General features: G+C 40.9%; 1 non-coding gene across 1 annotated transcript; it reads left to right on the top strand.

Annotated features, from left to right (window-relative positions):
• The first annotated feature begins 6,375 nt into the window (after positions 1-6,375).
• TRNAN-GUU (transfer RNA asparagine (anticodon GUU)) lies at positions 6,376-6,449 on the top strand. Its single transcript has one exon. It is a non-coding gene; the product is annotated as a tRNA-Asn (tRNA).
• The last annotated feature ends 12,542 nt before the right edge of the window (positions 6,450-18,991 follow it).

Below are 18,991 nucleotides of genomic sequence, written 5' to 3'. Positions count from 1 at the left end.
TTGTCCTCCATTTAATGGTTTTAAATATAAATGTTGTTACTCCGCACCCACGTCCCATTTTTGTCCCCTATCCTTTCTAGTACTGAGAAGACCATCAATCTCACTTTTATATATAGGTATACTTTGGGCCTCCATTTCCATAGCATCTGTGCCTCTCAGAAACATGAGAAGATGTTTGGATGCAATCTTCACATTGGTTTTATTCTGATGTTTTCATTCATTGGATTAGCAAGATGTATTTTCACCTCAGGTTCCTTGGCTTAAAGGGCCTATACTGACTTAATTAATTCAAATATATAGGTCTGGATCACAGTTGCCAACTTTCACTTGGTAAATAAGCACCCCAACTTTCACAATAAGCCAAAAATCAAGATAATCCCATTTCAAAACAAGGCCAAAACAAGCCAATCCCTAAGAAATCCAACACTCTATGTGACTAGATCCCCCTGGCATGCAGTCTGGGACTGTGGTGGGCCTGCTGTGCACCCCTGACTCTCTCCTTCCCCTTGCCCCTGCTTGCCCCTTTCCCCTGCTTGCTGGGAGCCAATAAAAAAAAAAAAAAAAAAAGACCAACAAGCTACAAGCCCAACAAGCCAAAAGCCCAAAACTAGCCAACAAGCAACTCACAAGCCAATTAAGCCAAAAACAAGCCAAATTTCTGTGTTTTTTTGCAGGTTTGGCATGTCTGATCTGGATCCCTTTTCTTAGTCCGATAGACATTTGGCTTGATCACTTTCCCAAATCACAAAGCAGAAGCAGGAATAGTCTCTTGCTTTTGTCTGGGGACTCTAAATACCTTTTAAAGAATCCTTTTGGGAAAGAAATTACGTTTCCTGAGTCACATAATTTCTGCACTAACCATGGGAAGCAATATTTTCTTGCAGGTTTGGGCTATCAGATTTCATGCTGTCCTGGAGTTCACCAGGATCCCTCTGGTGTTACAAGTGACAACTGAAGTAGACAGTGATGGAAAGGAGCTTCTTAGCACTGCTTCTCAGGGAGAGAGGATTCAGGCAGAATTATGCCAGGGCTAACCCCAGGTAGTTTAAGATTATTTTCACAATAGAAGATTAGATTAAATGAAAGTTTGGGCCCCCAATTTTGACAGCTGAACTCCATTATCAGAGAACTGTAGGCAGCCCAGAAGGCCTAAAATATATGGAGTCCTTAGTGTGGTTCTTTAGACTCTGTGTGTCAGATTATACAGAGACCTCCCTCGAAAAGGCCTTTGATATGCAACGCAGGAACCACATAAGGGTGTAAATGTGCCCATAAAGAAGCATTAACACCTGAATTTGATGTTAGTCTCCTCTCTTAAATTTCCTGATTAGGCAAAGGCCTCAGGAAAGGGCCCATCATGTTAATTAGACTTGCCATTTTAAATTCCCTGAGATTGTTGGCTGGATTACCAGAATTTTTGAGCTGGCAGAAAACACCCTTAAATAGATTTAAGACACTAGTTGGAAATGTCTGTAGTGAAGCCATAGGGCTATCTGCTTTTTCCCCTAATGTGGTTGGCCATGTTGGTTAATTTTGACAGGAGCTGAAGTAGATGCTTTTGCAAATTAGTTTATTAAGGATTTGGGAATGTATCTATAGACTCTTCAATCCACTGAATCTTTTTTGGCAATGCTGAAATTAGTGGGGAATATTGTTTCTTGGACTACTAAGATTCAAATTTTGTGACACTTTGGATGAAGACCTATCCTAAAACATGGTAAACATAGAAAAAAACTGAGCAGGACTCTTAAAATATGAAGGATTGATTAGCATCTATAACATTATGTAACTGGACTCTTATGAGCTGGCATGCATGATGTAAGTAATGTACAACCAAAATGGGAGATATCACAGCATTTGTGTCAGGCAGTCTATATTGAAGGATGTCACTTATAATGAGGGGAAATAGAGAGGAATGATAGGCATGCTTATCTAACCACTCAACATATCCTGGCTCAACCATACAGAAACCAACTGGCAACCCAATTTTAGAGGCTTTGCAGAAGGGAGATGAAGATGCTCATCCTGGACTAAATGCCAGGCAATCAACCTTTTAGGAAAAAGCGTTTTTTCTCTTTATATTTTTAATTCACTTTGGGCTTATCTATTGAGCAGAGTGACAGGTACAGTAAGGGTACAAATCCACTTATTTTCTTCAAATTGAGAGAAGATTTTTAAAGTTCTAAATGTTTGAATCTGCTTTAGAATTTGTCCTCCCATCATTACCAATTTAAGAAAATCCTACTGTAAACTGTGATCTACTCCTAATTAGACTTCAGTGGGACTTCAGCACATGCTTAGGTGCTGTCCTGAATAAGCCTACTTTCCTGGACGCAGCCAATTTTTGGATATTGAACCTCAGAGTGCTGGACCACCAGGAACCTTAGAAAAGCTTTGCTGCCTCTGGAAGCGTAGAATCTAGGAATTCTTCTGCCTCCCTCCGTGTTCCATAAAACATTCAGTCAGTAGGTGGCTGCACTAAAGTTGAGTAGCATCAGACTTATTTATCTCAACAATATTCAGTATTAATGATATTTCAAGAGCTATTCAAGCTCCAGTAAGAAACTTAGTGATAATAGCAGTGTTGCAAATTTAGGATTTGTTGCAAACCACAAGAGATTCCCCTTTTAACTCCTTCTGAGTATATACAATTATTTGGTTTTATGGCAGTTTCTACTTACACAGTGAGGCCCCTAATAGAAAAAAAAGAAAAAGGAAGAAACAATGTTCCAGCCAAAAGGATAACAACAGATTTCAGCTTTATGATCTTTTGTTATTGAGCTCTGTGGTGAGGTATAGAAACAAAGACAGTGAGACATTTCCTTGGAAATAAGGGAATCTAGCAAAATAATTCTGGTACATTTGTCTTCAATACTACTTATAAACCTGAAGCCAAATTTATCTCAGGATTGTCAAAAAGAATAGTCATTTGGAACTCTGAGTGTTTGGGGGAAGGGGTCAGCAGCAATTGGATTATCAAAAAATAAAGCTTCCAAATATTAAACAGAAAAGAATAACTTCTCCACTTTGTCTCTCATAGCTCTGAAGCAATTTGTAGAGCAAGAAGTGATAAAAGTAGATGCAGTTCTACAAAACTGCAAAGACAAGGATTACCCTTTCCAAGGTCTGTCAAACAGAATTGTGCGTGAGACATGTGGAAGCTACATCAGTGTAGCCATCACTGGCATGATTCATACTTTTTGTACTAGTGACCATTTTTATTCCTCTTCCCATTTTTAAAATGCTTTTCTATATTTGAGGAGTTTCTTTTAGTGCTTGTGAAAGCTGCTAAATTGACAGTCCTAAAGACTGAAGTGCTCACATTATCCACAGGACAGGTACATTACAAGGAGTGGCAATGCAAACTCCCTTTACTTTCTTACTATTGTGCCTCAGATGAGATCATGCCTAGGAGTAAGCGGATAGTTCTCTCTCATTCAGTCCTTAGCCCCTCAGCTGATATTGCCGGCCAGGTTGTGAATTATGGCCAGTAGTGGTGGGTGTTCTGTGATGTTGACACTTGACTGTTAGGAAAGAACTGGGCTGAGACGACCAGCTCAGTTCACATACTCTCTGTCACTGAATGGCTGTCACATGGTATTGACTGAGCCTTGTGATCCAGAACCATGCAGCTTACCCCATTTTCCCTTCCTATAAAAGATGACTCTCTGAAACATTCTGAACAATGATTGACTTCCGATGTTACTAAATACCCTGCGATTAGCAACAGCTAATAAAGACCCAACATGTATTAAATCATTTTCGAAATTCATGACTAACCAATGTTTATTTAAAATAATACAGATAAAAATACAAAGACTATGGATGCCATTCACAAATACATTTTACTGGGGGAATAAAAATATTTTTCTCAGTCAAGAAAACCAGCTTGCTCTTTAATCGTCCTCAGTTTTGAATCCCTCTTTTGAAACCACACTTTTCTATGATTTGTGGTTGGGAGCTCTGTAAAAATAAAAGTTGGCCCATGGGATTTCCAGAGGGAAATCAGCCTTTGATTATTTTTTGTCATAGAAACTTAGTAATTGCCATATTGGATTAGACCAGTGGCCCATCTAGTTCAGTATTCTAGCTCTGAGAGTGGCTGGCACCAGATATTTCATAGCAAGGTACAGAAACTCTGTAGCATTAAGCTATCTCTCCAAGCTTCAACTCCAGAATAAGCAATTAATATGTTTTGGAAGACATGGGAGTGGGTGTTTCCACATTTGCAATGTCTAGAAGGCTGTTTAGCTGGGCTCTAGAATGGATGGCACCCTGAAAGCAGCTAACTTTCAGAAAATGATGTATAGAATGATAAATTACTCTTCTAGGTCTGTATACATCTAAAGGAAATTGCAGAAAGGACGCTTCCCAAGAAAAAGTGTAGGAATGTAGTTAATAATTTGGTAATTTTATTGTGTAATTGGGAGAGCCCTCTGACTCCAGCCCCCATAGTGCTGAAATTACACGTGAAACTTTTTCTCAGTTTTCTAGATCATCAAACTGCATTTTTTTTTAAGGAGGGCACAGGGTATAGGATATGTGTAAAGTCCATTTAAACAGTACCCAATCCCTTCCCACTTCCTATATCATCGCTCTCTTACATGCAAGCTCCAACACTCCAATCTTCTAATGGCTTATGTATGTCCATTGAATTCAGTAGGATTACTCATGTGTGTAAAGTAAAACATGTACGTAAACCAATGAGATCAAGGCTCAAAAGCACTCCCAAATCACTGATTAGTACCATGCTGGTCCTGAGGATATCCTAGGCCTCAATTCAGTAAGTTATTTAGGCACATGCCTAACTTTAAGCATTTGGGTTGTTCCATGGAAGTCAATGGGAGTACTAGCACCTAAAGTTAGGCACATGCTCAAGTATTTTACGGAACTGGGGTCCTGATATGCTACCTCTGCTGTTCTGGTCTTTGCTGTGTGTGTTTGTGCATGTTACTATGCACAGCAGGGCGACGGAGAGCTGATGGGACTCAGACATGTAGAGAACCACCACCAGTATTCTTCACACAGAGAATAGCCCATTTATCAGCAGCAGGAAAGCACTTGACAGGGTGCAAGGTGCCTTAAAAATAATTCATTTTAAAAGATTATTTTAAATGCTGTTTGGGGCCTGGGTATCATCCCCATCTCTCTCTCCACCCTCCTAATAGCCATAAAGATGCATGAAAGGTGCTACCAACAAAAGTACCAACGGTGTGAAATTGTACACCAAGGAACAGAGTAATAGTAACTGCACTTATATAGCATCCTTAGCCAAAGTTCTCAAAGCCCTTTGAAAAAGTGCCTCTTTTGCCTCTTTTATAAATGGGGATTCTGCGACACAGAAATTAAGTGATTTTTCCCCAAGGTCACACAGTGGGTAATGGCAGTACAGAGTAAAGAACCAAGCCCTTACAAGATACCATTCCATGACTCCATTGCTAAACACAAGAAAATTACAGGATATCACACACATTCTGAGAGCTGACCATTCCTGGGAATGCAAACTCATGACCTAATCCAACTCTCAGTCAGGTCAATGAAGAGACTCCCATTAATTTCAATAGGAGATGGAGAGGGTGCCTCAGATCCCATTCTGGCTCCTAGGTAGCCAGAAACTGGGAGTATTGTAGGTGCACAAACTCTGCAAGGAGATGAGTTATTACCTATTATTCTTGAAAGATGACCCTTCAGACTGATTGACTAGCTTTAGCTTTACTTGGACAGAGACAGGTTTGCCCTCAGGCAAAACCTTAAAAGGGTGAGTGAAGATAAGGAAAAACTTCAAGAGTGTTTTAGAGGTGTAGGTCTTACACTAGGAAGGTGTAGATGTGGATTTATTCCAGGATATCTGGTATGGATTTGGTTAATAATGTAATATGTAAAATAAGGGAAGTGTTAGCTTTCCTTTTCACTGGTGTTTCTGACCACTAAATTAAAACAAAAACGTTGCTTTTGTACATCTAATAAAATCCTGCCTTTTCAAGAATCCCCAGTCAATTAAAATCACACTAGTGAAAGCTCTAATAAAGCACATTTGGAATGCTATTCAGGAATAGCTTTTGGATGTGTATGCATAATGGATGAATCAGTAACGGAAGTAAAAATCTTTATTTCCCAGCAAAAGAATGTTCCCTTAAAGGGAGAGCTTAGAAATAACTCAACTCTTATAGATTTCGTACAAAAAAGAAAACCTATAATACCCTCCCTTTCTCCTTACCAAGTAATTTCATGCGATTAGATTTAACAGTCAAATCCTGTGTTTATTTAAATTTTGCCTACGTTATTTTATAGAAAACCAAGACAGGACATTTTCCTAGGATGATGTCAGAGACTTTACTACTTATCAGTATTTCTGGGAAGATGTTTGCTGCCGAAGTCTCTGTGGCGCAATCGGTTAGCGCGTTCGGCTGTTAACCGAAAGGTTGGTGGTTCGAGCCCACCCAGGGACGAAGTTATTTTTTGCTTCTCCCTGCAAGAGCCGCCCTTTTGTGCAGGTGAAGGGGGCTCGGGGCTTCCTTAGAGCCCGCGGCGCAGCAGCCGCCCTGTGTTCCAGAGCGGGGCGCCCAGCCCAGCAGGGGAGGGAGAGCCCTGGGCTGCAGCAGCCGCCCCAGCGGCAGGGACGGTAGCTGATTATTGCCCGTCCCGCATCATCCCTGGGGAGCGGGGTGGGATGCAGGGGCAGCCACCGGCCCGGATCCTTCCCCCCGCCTTCTCCCGGGCAAAGACTCCCCGCCCCCTGCTTGCTGCCGAGCAACACCCGCCCTGCCGCGGTCCCCCGGGGGGGTGCCGAGGGGACCTGTCTCTAGCCCTCTTCCCCCCCGGTCTCCGCCTCCTCCCTCCAGGACCCCACTGATCCCCACCCCCCCGCTTCCCCAGCCGGCACCGCCGCTGCCCATCTCCCCAGGTTTCCCCACCACCATCCCCAGGGCTCGCCTGATCCCCCCCCCCCGGCTGCTTGTGGCCCCCAAGGCTCCACTTCAGCTGCTTTTCCGTGAGCCACCAGCGTCCAGCGCCTTAAATTCCCTGCCACGAACTCTGCCCCGGGGCTGCAGGGGGCTGGGGTGGGGGGGATTTATTTACTCTCCAGTCCGGTCTAAAAGAGGACAAGAAAATCCCCTTTTAAATCTATAGTCGTGACAGTCATGAATAAAGTACTGATCATGAGTCATTAGGATCGGGGCGTCAGGAAACGTTGCATTTAAGTCAGTCTTGTGGCTGGCCTGCTCCATCCGAGTGATGTACGCTGGAGCCGAAGCCCGAAGGGGAAAAACCTCAGTTGCAAAAGAGATTATTAGTTATTACCGAAGTTAAAATGGTCAGCTAGGGAGGTGGCCGCCCTACGAAGGCAGCAGCAGCATTTTACAGTATTTAAAATATGAGCTTAAATAACCAGCGGGGAGGGGGAGCAAGAAGCGAAGATGCCAAGGAAACATCTTACATAAGAGGGTCGATAGGAAAGTCGAGCCAAATTCACTTTCAGCTGCAAATGTCTCCGCAGGAACATTTGAAATCGGTCTGGACAGTCCCCCAGCAGCAGTTCTGGGTTTGTTAAACTCTCCCAGAATACGTTTGAATCCCCTCTACACGTTTTATACTGGAGCTGCAGCTATTTTCAGGCCCGATTTCTTCCCTCCTTGAGCACCAGCTCATCAGCCTTCAACTGGCCGTGTGAAGTGTTTTGCATAAATGAATGTTAAAAGCAATTACGTTCGAAGCTTCACCTAAACGTATCAATTAGGAGTTGGCACCTTTACCAAATTTTAGCCCGTGACCTGATTCAAAGAAGCTTTTCACTGGGTGCAAATACGGCTGTTTTCGAGATCAGCTTCTGCAAAGTCTGGAATGATCTACTTACAATTTCTAGACAACAGAATTCATATTAAAAATTGCCTACTTCCACGGTAAAGTTGTACTTCACAGATCTTTCTTTTCTATGTGTCTGTTTCAAATAAAAACATACAGTTTTCTCAAAAGTCATGTCGTGCAATAGATTTAGACTTGCAGCTCTCCAGTGGTGACAGGATATGGCCCTAGCTGGATTAGACGTTGACAAAACTGTATTTTTAAACAATTGAAAAATCAATTAAAAAGGAACGCAGTCAAAAACTTTAAAATATATCTAAAGCAATTTGTTGGCATTGTTTTCTCTCGTTTAGATCTTTTAAATTTCAGCAAACCATTCTGAAAAATTGGCAGCCACAGGTCATGTGCAGACAAACAGTATAAACATGTTTCACTACAGTACCAAGCAATTATAGCTGACAATGTTTTATTTATAAATAATTCCTACCCAATAGTGGTATTATTATTTTAATAATCATTTGAATAAATGTTATTTTTGTTGCTGTTGCACATTATTTCCAGAAAAGCATCAAGCCCTGTGGCATTAACATTAACTGCATTTGGCAAAAGCCGGGTATGTGAATAGAGATGTAAATATATACATATATATGTGTCTGGATTTGTACATTATTTTCATATGCTATCGAGACATGAGAGATTTACACACAGCCACAAAAACTCTTGAAATGTGAATGTATGCAGCTGTGGCAGCATTTATAGAAAGGCAGAGTAGTAACAATTACGTAGGAGTTAAGGTTTTATAAAACTGACTCTACAAGGGGAAGGAAAATGAAACCATAAAATACGTCTTGTTTTCTAGAGTAAGTCATAGAATACCTTTTATATATGTGTGTTATTATTTACCTCATGGACTGCAAATCCTGCCCCAGTTAGTACATTGTGTTGAGTAAATATGTCTATAGAAAAATGTTGAAACCTATTTAGCCAGTATAGCATAATTGTCCCTATGTATATGTGTAATATACACAGCAAAAAGATATTTCAAATCCCTTTGATTTGTACAACTGTATAACTAGGCATGTAGGCAAGACTTAGTAAAACTAATTTTATAAAGGTAGTTACAAGGCTTGTGCATTCAAATTTATGCACTGCTTCCGTTCACAAAAGCACCCCAACCCATCTGCCCACCAGCTAATTAAAATCAAGGGTGTGTTGTGGGGGAGGGGAGAGAAATCTGGGAAATGTTTTGGGGGGAGGGAGCAGAACCCATGTAAGAGCGAGGGGAAATATATTTATTGATCAGTGAAGCTTCCCATTATCAAGCATGAAAAAAGCTCATTTTAATTTGCTGATGAACACAAATAAAACACGTTTCCTAAATGAATTAATTTTATTCAAATTCAATTGAGAAGAAATACTGTGATCTAAATATACCTAGTAGTAATGTTTGATAATTTTATAAGAAAAACTTGATACACGCGAAGTGACCTTATCCATTACAAAGATAAATTTATTTAAATTCCACCATCACGTTATGTATCTGTCTGCTCTGATACTTTACTGCAACGGCTGAAGGTTTGAAATGAGCGGTTGACATGCTGAAAAGATGAGAATTACACAATACTGAAGGCAAGAGAATCTCTCAACTGTCTATGATATTGTTACACAATTTTTCCAGTAATAGACACGAATATAATCTGTTTTCTCTATCCGTGCGCGCACACTTGATGATGGGGAGACTTTAATGAAGACACATTGATGGCTCAGACGGGACAGCAGAAAGCAAAGTTCAGTGGACAACTGGCCGGTTTGTGTTGATACTGGTTTACACTGATGTCTCACCCTGCCCACCTTCAGCTTTTCCTTCAGGAACTTGTCCTATAAATCCTTCTTTCCCCACCCGCTGATCTTTGCCATAATCCCCCCCCAAAAAAATACTTTTCACCCCTTCCATGTTGTCTGCGGCCCCCCATCCCGCATTCCTTTCTATTCACGGCATTTGCAGAAGTGACCCAACAGCAGTTTGTTTGGCTTCCGCGTTAATCACTTGAGTGACTCGGGGCGCAGGGCTGCTTGTTACACTCCCCCATCGCTTTTCGCTGCCTCCTTCCTGATCGCCCCGTAGTTTGCACTGCCATGGGACCCGGCGTCCCCCCCTGCACGGGCACAGCGCTGGGGGAGCGCTAGAATAAACCCGGTCCTGGGCAGCCAAACCCTGGGCTTGCCCCCTATTCATTCCCGGCTCGGCCACACTGCCGTTGTCCCGGGCGGGGGTGCAGCCCGAGGGAACCCCCCAGGCCCCTCCCCCAGACAACGCCACGGGAGGGGCCTCAGGCGGGCAGAAAACTCTGCCCGGCTCCCCTCGCTCGCCGAGACCCGTTCGGGGAGGTGCGGGCTGTGCAGGCCTCGCCCTGCCGGGCTCCCGGAACCCCCCTGCCGCACGGACCCAGCAGCGTCCTGCACGGGCGGCGGCGGCTCGGCCGCCCCCTCCCCCTGGCAGCAGGCTCCCGCTGGGGCTGCGCTGCCATTGGCTGAGCCTCCCTGCAGCTGCTCCGTAGCGGGCGTGGAGGGGAGCCAGGGGCTTTCGGCAGGGGATCCAGGTGCCGGGGAGGGGGGCGGTGTGGTAGAGAGCGGCCCCGGCCCCGTCCTCGCCCCCTGCCGCCCCACGGGGGCCCCGCGCGCGCTGAGCACCCACAGAGCGGCACCCACGCGGCGCCAGGGACGGGAGATCACGCTACAGATGCGGCCCTCCCTGCCCCCCCCCGCGGTCTGCTGCGAAAGGGGGGAGACATGCACTGGGAGCACACACCCCCTTGCACTCATGGATCTCCAGGAGGCAATCCAGGCCCGAGGAAGGACCTGGGGATTGGGCCTAAGCTGTGGACCACAAAGAGCCGGTGAAAATCATATTCAATGGATATTAAACGTGATTTCTCTGAAATGAACAGAATATTGCGGTGTGCTCAATGTAACATTAAATCTGAATTACTGTACCCTTCACCGTGTGGGTCCACTAAACCCGGCTGTGTGCATCTTACTTAGGTATTTAAAATCACATTAGATTAGACCTCTGATCAAAATAGCACAATAAAAGGTATATCAATTTATAACCTAAAAAGTATATTTTAAGTAGCTCTTTTGAACTTTTGCCAATATCTAATTATTTGAGAGGCAGATTAGATGTGGAATAAAATATTCATAGACTGAACAAAGCAGAAGATCTGAAAGGTCTGAATCATGAAAAACAAGAGCTCCCTGAAAGGGTGCAGAAAACAGCCATCTTGAATATTTTAATCTCTGGCAAGTGTTTCTTTGGAACAAAATGGATGTTGGAGGGAAACAGCATAGTTAACTTTACTGTATCCTTCTATTTCTAACACCATCCCTCACAGAATCCAGCTGGCACGAGGCAGTGAAACTAGAAGGAATACCACAGCTTATTATCTATTTAAAATCATAATAAATTATCATAATAATGTGAATAGTATGGTCTGGAAATTTAGTATCTCTGTAATTTTTTCACATGATTTATATTGATTTGTTTGCATCAGTACATACAAGTCACATCCAGTACCACAAAAAACATTGTTAGGACTCATTCAATATAAACAAGTAACTGCTATATGTTTACCAAGAACACATTTGTAAAAAATTTTCACTTTTAATATAACAACATGGTGTTGCTTTTATGAGGCCTGGTCCAACTCTCACTGAAGTCAAAGGAAGGATTCCTATTTATTTAACTGGAAATTGGATCAGGTCCTTGGTTAGAGGTTTGTGTGGGTATTCATGATATGAACCATTATTTTTACGAATTCATCAGCTGGCCATCAAAAAATCACTCTGGGCTGAAATTAAGCATAGAAGGTCCTCAAGATTTGTTTTTCTTTTTTATCAAAATTCAAAAATAGCTATTCAAGTTGTTTTTTAAACTGCAGGGGAGAAAAGTAAAATAGGTACAGCTTAGTGCTTTTAGATGCTTTATTTTTTCCCCTTGTAACTGAAAAGTAGCTTCCTTTTTAAAACTAAGATTTTGAAGGCTGTTAATCTCAACAGTGGATTCAGGCCTTTGCATATTTAAAGGAATAAATTATTAAAAACAACCAACATTGGGGGTAGGCAGGAACCAAGGGCGTCTTGGTGGGGACAGAGATAAGTCAGAAGTTAAGACACTACAGAGGGCTCACGGGCTTGTTCCATGTGAATTTTTTTTTCTTCATTTTGCTGGTTAGTGTTTACTTACCTTGGACCCACTCCCTCTGTGGATAAGCTTGGCAGGATCAATGTAGAGAAATATGCTAACGGGAGCTAAAAGAGGGAGTGCTACACTAGACAGCTGAAGAGTGTTGTCTACCGATTAGAAAATAGGACTAGGAGTAAGGATTGCTGGATTTTGCTCTGATTTTGCCACTGACTAATTGTAATCTTGCGCAAACCACACAGGCCAAAATTTTCAAACTTGGGTGCCTAAAGCGAGGCTCCTAAGTGAGTGGTCTGATTTTTTTCAAAGATTTTCAAAAGCTGCACTCATTCTAAAAATCAGATTGCTTATGTTAAGTGCCTGAGAATGGATTTAGTTGTATATGTTTAGGCACACAGATGTGAATAATTTTACCTTCACCTCTTTGTGCCTTATTTTCCCCCATCTGTAAAATGGAAATCAAACTATTTCTCAACTCTTTCAAAGGAGTGTTGTGAGACTTCATTAATCTTTTGAGAGCCTGTGGGTGAAAGGCTCTATAAAATCAAGCAGCATGTTCATGACTTTATAAAACTTAAGCAAGCACAAACCACAGGAGAAGAATAATTTTGGAAAATACAGGGAGCAAAATTGATAAAATGCAAACGATAAGTAATTAGATGCAAAAATTGAAAATGTGTGTTATTAGAAAACAGATGCACAAGCTAGAACAGATAACCTGGAAAAACAGACACTGATTTCTTAGTGCAAAACGTCTTAAAGGACAGCTCTCATTCTAAAAACATAAATACTGTTTTGTTAAAGGCAAACAAATTGTTGTACCATCATCTAGAAAATATGAAGAACTAAATTAGACTGAATAATGTTGGGAGTTGTGGGATTGTTGTTGGGCCCAGAGGGGAAAGTCACCATCACATTTGTAGGAAGGTTAAGCTCCTGCATTTAAATGTCGCTGAGAATTCGATTTATGTGGGAAAGGTATTTAGGATTCCAGGGAGGAAGCAGAGTGCAGAGAGGGACTAACGAAGTATTCTTCTTATACTTTGTTTGTCAAACCTGAAGGACAGAGACACAATGATCAAAGCAGCCAGGGAAAAACATGATTTTTTTTATGATGATTGTAAGGGCAAATGTTGCGTGAAAGAAATATATAAACAGGAGAAGAAAAACAGAATAGTGTTATTTGTCTATATAACAATAATGATTTTGTACATTTGAAAAAAGGTATTTACCCCATTCCCATTTTTCTGTCGTATGATAAATTTTTTTCTCCCTGTTATATGCTATACTCCCTCACTGTCATCATAAACTTTGATAAAAAAAAAAAAAAAGCCTGAGAGCTAGATTGTGCCTAGCCATGCATGGATGCACAAGGGAGAGAAACAAAGGTGCAGGAATTCTTCCACCTACATACCCTGCACAGGGGCCAGGCACAGTCTGCAAACCCACAAAGACCTGAGGCTCTAGTGGTAAATATTGAACAGCACATTTGAATTATGTAGATAGGGTAGTTTCCTCATTTTGCTTTTTTGCTGGATCATTTCCACTGGGCTCAGCAAACAAGGAACCCTCTATTATTTCCTAGAGCTGGGCATATAATTGGTAACAAATAATTTATTCAATAGACTGAAAGCTTGTATATACACAGTTTTTATACCTATTTAACTATATTGATTTGGAAAACAATATAGTTACACTGATGCAACTCCTTAGTGTGGATGTAGTTATACCACTATAAAGGTGTTTCTAAACTGATACTGACATAAAACCTGTATGTACTATCATCAGCTAGCCACCTTTTCTGCCCACAAATTATCTGCAAACACTTTATTATTTTCTCATATTTGTTATTCAAATTATTTGCCAAATTATTTCTCAGAATATTTCTTGGTCTGCTATAGATTGCTAAATTGTTAAATAATTAAAGTAGTCATTATTCAAATTTCAGGCTGTGTTGGCTAATTTTAATTGGACACATAGTTCACATGGTACCATTTCTGTTCCCTGGTTGGATGAGCTGAATACTCTGAGACTCAGGTGTGAATGCTCACATTTACAACCCCAAAAATGTACTTTGCACAAATATTCTTTATGATTCACATGAAATGTGCTGTTTCTGTGAACATTGCTACTGGTAAGTAGTTGCTAGTATATTTTGGGAAAATAAACACAGAGTCTAGCACAATGGGGCTTAACTTGGTTATGGTCTTTAGGTGCTACCACAATATAAATGTTAAATAAAAATAAGAAGAAGAGGCTGAAACAACGTTGCAGCAAATTCAGTATTCTATTCAAGCCAATATTAGCAGGAAATCTTTTGCTGTATTCACCTGGCTCCAGTATTCAACATTCATTGGTTGGGTCTGGTTTTTGCAAGCCCTAAACTGAAAAGGAAGACTGTTCTTTTTCCCCTTCATTTTCCTTAATTTCGTTTGAGTCTCATATGGAAGAGTTTGGATCTTCCCCAGAGGTCAGCTCCACAGATTGAGAAACACCATTCTAGCCTATCCTTGCACTCCTCTAGCATGAATGCCTCAAACCCCTCCTGTTCCATTATCTAATTTCCTTCTCTATTTTCATATATATTAATACCTAGATCTTTCCCTTTTTAATTTCAAGACCTAGTGCCTTCCTTATTACTGTCGCCACTGCAAGTCTCAGATAAATTGGTTAGAAATATAATAATTAGGAATTTATTGCAGGAAGAAGATAAGACTAGCAGCAGTTAAGATTTATTATTAGACAACAAATAGGTCAGTTTTCAAGATTTAAAGGAATTGTACAAATTACCTGTTGGCCAGTTGTTGTTTTTTTAATTTCCAGCTAAAGGCAGTGCTGAAAGAACCATTGTGGCCTATTAGCTTGCCTTTGGAAATATTTTTAATGGAAGAATTTGTAAGAGACATGGACGATTCATTTGGCTGGTAGATGTTAATAAAATTGTTAATGATTTCAGCAGCCTCAAATGAGACTACTGGGGGCTGTGCTGTGCTTGACTGGAACTTTCTGGTGTTGTTAGAGGGTCTAGCACAGTGATTCTCAACCAGGGGTACATGTACCCCTGAGGGTATGCAAAGGTCTTCAAGGGGGTACATCAGCTCATCCAGATATTTGCCTAGTTTTACAACAGGCTACATAGAAAGCTCTAACAAAGTCAGTACAAACTAAAATTTCATACAGACAATGACTTGTTTGTACTGCTCTATATACTATACATTGAAATGTAAGTACAATATTTATTTTCCAACTGATTTATTTTATAATTATATGATAAAAATTAGAAAATAAGCAATTTTTCAGTAATAGTGTGGCTGTGACACTTTTGTATTTGTATGTCTGATGTTGTAATAAGTAGTTTTTAATTGAGATGATAGTTGGTGGTAGCAAGACAAATCAGACTCCTGAAAGGTTACAGTAGTCTGGAAAGGTTGAGAGCCACTGGTCTAGCACACATGTGATGGTGGTAATTCGAGTTATAGGAATTTTTGAAAACACAAATTGAAATCCCTAAGTTTACCATTGGGGTCCGTATTGTCTCTTCTGCAAAAATTCTGTATTATGAATTATAGGAAATGTTATTCTAATGGACAAGGCATTTTGGGAGCTCTGATTGTGGGCTAAAAGACTTAGGGCCAGATTTTTAAAGCTATTTAGGCCTCTAACTCCCATTGAAATCAGTGGGATTTAGGTGCCTAAATACCTTTAAAAAATTGGCCCTTAGGGCTTGTCTACATGGAGAAAAGTACCAATATAATCACACCGCAGTAGTTATAACTCCTCACCATTGCTGACATCCTTATTCTGGAACAAGAGTGCCTTTTTCCAGTTTAGCTTATTTAGCTTTGGGAGGCTTTTGTTTGTAGCTTAGCTGATCACAAGATATGACCTTAAAATCATGACATTATTATATATGGAAAAACTATTTTACATAATTTCTAGAGGTTACTAAAAAGTATAACTAATAACGTTTCTGTACCTCAGGTTTGTACACTTATATTTGTGGGGTCAAAATACATTCTGTTGACCTCAGTGGTAGCTCCATTGATATTGGTGGTATTACACCAGGAACAAATTTGGTCCAAGGTAAGTTAGGCTGCCTGGCTTTGCACGTGGAGATATTAAAAACAATAATACTAATAAAGTTTTTAAGAACTCCTTAATCAACTCTAACACAGCTTTCCTACAAAATATATGGCATTTACTGAACCCATGATGGTGTGATGTGCTGGAAAGGTTTTACTGCTACTTGTGAGTAATGTTGCCATCCCAAATTCATGCTGATGAAATCTTTTATACTGAATATATTTGAATCTGCCTCCCCAGGGAACTATATCTCCACCCCAGCAGGCTCAAGGGACTAAAATATCACAGATTTTAGCTCCCAAGGTGTGGAGGAGAAGGTGTGAGGAATACCATGATATCATATTGCATTAGGCCTGTGTATGAGGGGTCAGGTATTTTAGAGGAACTCATCAGAATGTGGTTCTCTAAGGGCAAAATTCTCTTCTCACATCCTGCATAGCAGTGGTTCTCAACCAGGGATACATGTACTTCTGGCGGTACGCAGAGGTTTTCCAGGAGTACATCAACCCATCTAGATATTTGCCTAGTTTTACAATAGGCTACATAAAAAACACTAGCAAAATCAGTACAAACTAAAATTTCATACAGACAATGACTTGTTTATACTGCTCTATATACTACACACTGAAATGTAAGTACAATATTTATATTCCAGTTGATTTATTTTATAATTATATGGTAAAAATTAGAAAATAAGCAATTTTTCAGTAATAGTGTGGCTGTGACACTTTTGTATTTGTATGTCTGATGTTGTAAGCAAGTAGTCTTTAAGTGGGATGAAACTTGGGGGTATGAAAGACAAATCAGACTCCTGAAAGGGGTACAGTAGTCTGGAAAGGCTGAGAGCCACTGCTCCACAGGTACCATATGCAACATCAGTATTCTGCTCTCCAAGCTTTTGTGGACTTCCTCTTGACATCAGTGGGAGATCTATAAATGCGGAGAAAGCAGAATACTGAAGCCGAGTACTAAAGTGAGGATATTAAGCCATGTCTACACTTTGAAACTTGACAAAAATTCCACTGGAGCACTGGTAGAAACTATAGCATAAACAAGGCTCCCCGAGCCAGACCCATTTTTACCATTCTTTATTATACTTACTTTTCGGAGGTGTAAGACCCAGTGTAGAAATGTCCCGAGAGAAGAATTCTTTTGTCTTTAAGCATTATGAAATGGAAAATCGAATCAAATGCACACATACAAAATGGGGAATAACTGGCTAGGCAGAAAAGGATCTGGGAGTTATAGTGGATCACAAATTGAACGTCAGCCAACAGTGTAATGCAGTTGAAAAAAGGGCTAATATCATTCTGCGGTATTAAGACAGTGTCATATGTAAGACACTTTTCTACTCTGCTTTGGTGAGGCCTCACCTGGAGTACTGTGTCCAGTTTTAAGTGCCACACTTTAAGAAAGATGTGGACAAACTGGAGAGAGGAGAACAACAAAAATGATAAAACGTTTAGAAAAGCTGACCTATGAGGAAAGGTTAAAAAAAGGGAACATGTTCAGTCCTGAGAAAAGAAGACTAAGAGGGGACCTGATAAATCTTCAGGTATGTTAAGGGCTGTTACGTGTTTCAAAAAGCAATGGGCTTAATCTGTAGCAAGGGAGATTTAGGTTAGATGTTAGGAAAATCTTTCTACTTACAAGGATAGTTAAATACTGAAATAGGTTACCGAGGGAGGTTGTGGAAACCCAGTCACTGCGGGTATTTAAGAACAGGTTATACAAACACCTGTCAGGCATGGCCTAGGTATACTTGGTTCTTCCTCAGTGTGGATGGATGGAATAGATGACCTCTGGACATCTCTTCCAGCCCTGTATTTCTATGATTCTGTGATTATTGCCTATGATTTGAATCCTTCTTGTCTTACTCTCACTGTCGTTACTAGGAAGTGTAAAATGAGCAGGATTTGGTCATATAATTGCTAATTCAATCAGCAACCATCAAAGGAAAAGGGCATCCACAGTGACATACTCAATTTCTGAAATGATAAGCCTGTCTCTAAGTGTCACTAAGGTGGATCATCTCTAGGATGTGATATTGTAGATAGTAGTTTAAAATGGTCTTTAGATTGTGAACTCTTTGGGGCAGAGACCGTATCACCATATTTGTCTGTAATGTGCCTCGACACTGTTGGCAGTATATAAATAATACTAATGAATTACTACACCATAAATACAGGGGAGCAAGTACAGAAGTAAAGGTTCTGGCGCTGTCTAGGCATCCCCTGGGATCTGGGTCAGTAGGTAAGCACTGAAAGGCATAAAGCCCACTTTAGCTGTGCAGCCATTCAAAGATGTCAGAAGTGAAACCTGTCAAATCCTGAGCCTTGAAAACCATTTGCTGAGCCTGGAAAGAGTGAAAATATTTAGCTCCTGTGGTACTGGCCTAACAAATGTCACATTCGTTTTATACAGTAAATAGTCTCAGTTTAACCATTTCAATAGCAAAACAAACGACACCTTTCCCTACCCCGGCCACTTAGCCCTTTCCCCAGCTGCTTTTCAGTACATTTTTTTTACAGTTTTTCTGGCTTAGGTCAGGTGATTCAGGCATCCCCTGCTGTTCCTGCCCGTTTTCACAGCCTGTGAATTAGCTCTTCTGGAGGCAGCATTTCCTGTCAGTGACTGACAAGAGGTGTTGTATCTGACAAGATGAATTTTCTCTCTCTTTCCCTCTCTTTCTTCTCTCTCGTCATTGCCTCCTCATCTCCCTGTGTCTCTCCTTTGCTTCTAGTCTCCTTAACCCTCTTCGGTTTTCTCTCATTTCTCCTTTTCTTTTTTCTTGTATTCTTTCTCCACTTCACTTTCTCTCTATTATCTTTCTTGTCCTCCTCTGCATTCTTTCAATCCCAGCAGGGCTCACGCATACAAATTGACCCCCTCCCAGCCAGTAAT

This window comes from Natator depressus, chromosome 2 (genome assembly GCF_965152275.1).
Source record: "Natator depressus isolate rNatDep1 chromosome 2, rNatDep2.hap1, whole genome shotgun sequence".
NCBI classification, from domain to species: Eukaryota; Metazoa; Chordata; order Testudines; family Cheloniidae; genus Natator; species Natator depressus.
Note: the sequence above shows the minus strand (reverse complement) of the source record. Positions and strands in the feature narration are given on the sequence as shown.